This window comes from Hemitrygon akajei, chromosome 21 (assembly GCF_048418815.1).
Source record: "Hemitrygon akajei chromosome 21, sHemAka1.3, whole genome shotgun sequence".
NCBI classification, from domain to species: domain Eukaryota; kingdom Metazoa; phylum Chordata; class Chondrichthyes; order Myliobatiformes; family Dasyatidae; genus Hemitrygon; species Hemitrygon akajei.
This window is the reverse complement of record NC_133144.1, coordinates 22,437,762-22,440,308: the sequence shown is the minus strand read 5'-3', so window position 1 is coordinate 22,440,308 and position 2,547 is coordinate 22,437,762.

Here is a 2,547-nt window from a genome sequence, read left to right as displayed (position 1 = left end):
CCAAGGGTCGTGCCATTAATGTTATATTCTGCCATTATATTTGACCTACCGAAATGAACCACCTCACACTTATCTGGGCAGTAAAAACATTTCTACCAGATTTAGTAGCTAAGCCACAAGTGAAGGCCAGGATCTGCACCTGGTTGTCAGAGGCTATTTAAGGTGTGGGTAGCGGGTGCTTATCCTCATTACCACCTCCGGCTATAACAACCTTAAGGAACCACAGAAGTCTTAGTACTTTAGTAATTTTTTATGGATTGCACTGTACTGCTGCAAAAAAAAACAAATTTCATGATGTTTGAGAGTGATGATAAACCTGATTCTGATATGGGTCTCTGTAGTATTGTGTACAGTTCTGGTCCCCTCATTATAGGAAGATGAGGTTGCTGCCTGGATTGAGGGCATTTCTAATGAGGATAGGTTGAGTGAGCAGGGGCTTTTCTTGTTGGAGCATACAGTACTGTGCAAAAGACTTGGTGCCCAAGATTTTTACACAGTACTGTAACAATTTTAAATATCGCACTGTAGTGCTGCTACAAAAATAAATCAAATTTCATGACATATGTGAGTGTTGATGACCTGATTCTGATGTGGGTCTCTGTTGTGGACTCATAGTGGGAAGAGGACAGGGAGAGGGGAATCATGGTTGGGAAAAGAGAAACGGTGAGGGAAGGGAGCAGAAAGCCCCAGAGAGACATTCAGTTAATGATCAATAAACCAATTGTTTGGAATCCAAAGAATCTTGCCTGGTGTTTCAGGGCTGGGTGTGTCTTAACCTGCACCACAAGCCCCTCCCCACCAGCACCCCTTCTCTGCCCCCTGTCCCACCCTCCCGTGGCGCACCACCCTCACCATTCTCAACATCCTTTGCTCCCACCAGATTTACAAACTCGCTCTCTGCTCCACATTGTACAAACATTGATCTTTGCCAGTCTGAGCAGCTTCAGAACCAGCAGGTCAAGTCCAGTTTATTGTCAAGTGCACGAGCAGGGTGGGGTACAGGTATGGAGAAAAACTTGCTTGCAGCAGAGTCACAGGTACATACAGTACTGTGCAAAAGTCCTAGGTGCACACAGACACACACACACACAGACACACACACACATTATAGATAGATAGATAGATAGATAGATAGATAGATAGATAGATAGATAGATAGATAGATAGATACTTTATTCATCCCCATGGGGAAATTCAACTTTTTTCCAATGTCCCATACACTTGTTGTAGCAAAACTAATTACATACAATACTTAACTCAGTAAAAAAATATGATATGCATCTAAATCACTATCTCAAAAAGCATTAATAATAGCTTTTTAAAAGTTCTTAAGTCCTGGCGGTAGAATTGTAAAGCCTAATGGCATTGGGGAGTATTGACCTCTTCACCCTGTCTGAGGAGCATTGCATCGATAGTAACCTGTCGCTGAAACTGCTTCTCTGTCTCTGGATGGTGCTATGTAGAGGATGTTCAGAGTTATTCATAATTGACCGTAGCCTAATCAGCGCCCTTCGCTCAGCTACCGATGTTAAACTCTCCAGTACTTTGCCCACGACAGAGCCCGCCTTCCTTACCAGCTTATTAAGACGTGAGGCATCCCTCTTCTTAATGCTTCCTCCCCAACACGCCACCACAAAGAAGAGGGCGCTCTCCACAACTGACCTATAGAACATCTTCAGCATCTCACTACAGACATTGAATGACGCCAACCTTCTTAGGAAGTACATTCGACTCTGTGCCTTCCTGCACAAGGCATCTGTGTTGGCAGTCCAGTCTAGCTTCTCGTCTAACTGTACTCCCAGATACTTGTAGGTCTTAACCTGCTCCACACATTCTCCATTAATGATCACTGGCTCCATATGAGGCCTAGATCTCCTAAAGTCCACCACCATCTCCTTGGTCTTGGTGATATTGAGACGCAGGTAGTTTGAGTTGCACCATATCACAAAGTTCTGTATCAGTTTCCTATACTCCTCCTCCTGTCCATTCCTGACACACCCCACTATGGCTGTGTCATCAGCGAACTTTTGCACATGGCAGGACTCCGAGTTATATTGGAAGTCTGATGTGTACAGGGTGAACAGGACCGGAGAGAGTACGGTTCCCTGCGGCGCCCCTGTGCTGCTTACCACCGTGTCAGACCTACAGTCTCCCAACCGCACATACTGAGGTCTATCTGTCAAGTAGTCCACTATCCAATCCACCATGTGAGAGTCTACTCCCATCTCCGTTAGTTTGTGCCTTAAGATCTTGGGCTGGATGGTGTTAAAGGCACTAGAGAAGTCAAGAAATGTAATCCTCACAGCACAACTGACCCCCTCTAGGTGAGAGAGTGATTTGTGCAGCAAATACGTGATTGCATCCTCCACTCCCACCTTCTATATAGATAGATGGCTGCCTAAGGATGTGTGTGTGTGTGTGTGTGCGTGCGCACCTAGGACTTTTGCACAGTACTGTATGTACCTGTGACTCTGCTGCAAGCAAGTTTTTCTCCATACCTGTACCCCACCCTGCTCGTGCACTTGACAATAAACTGGACTTGACCTG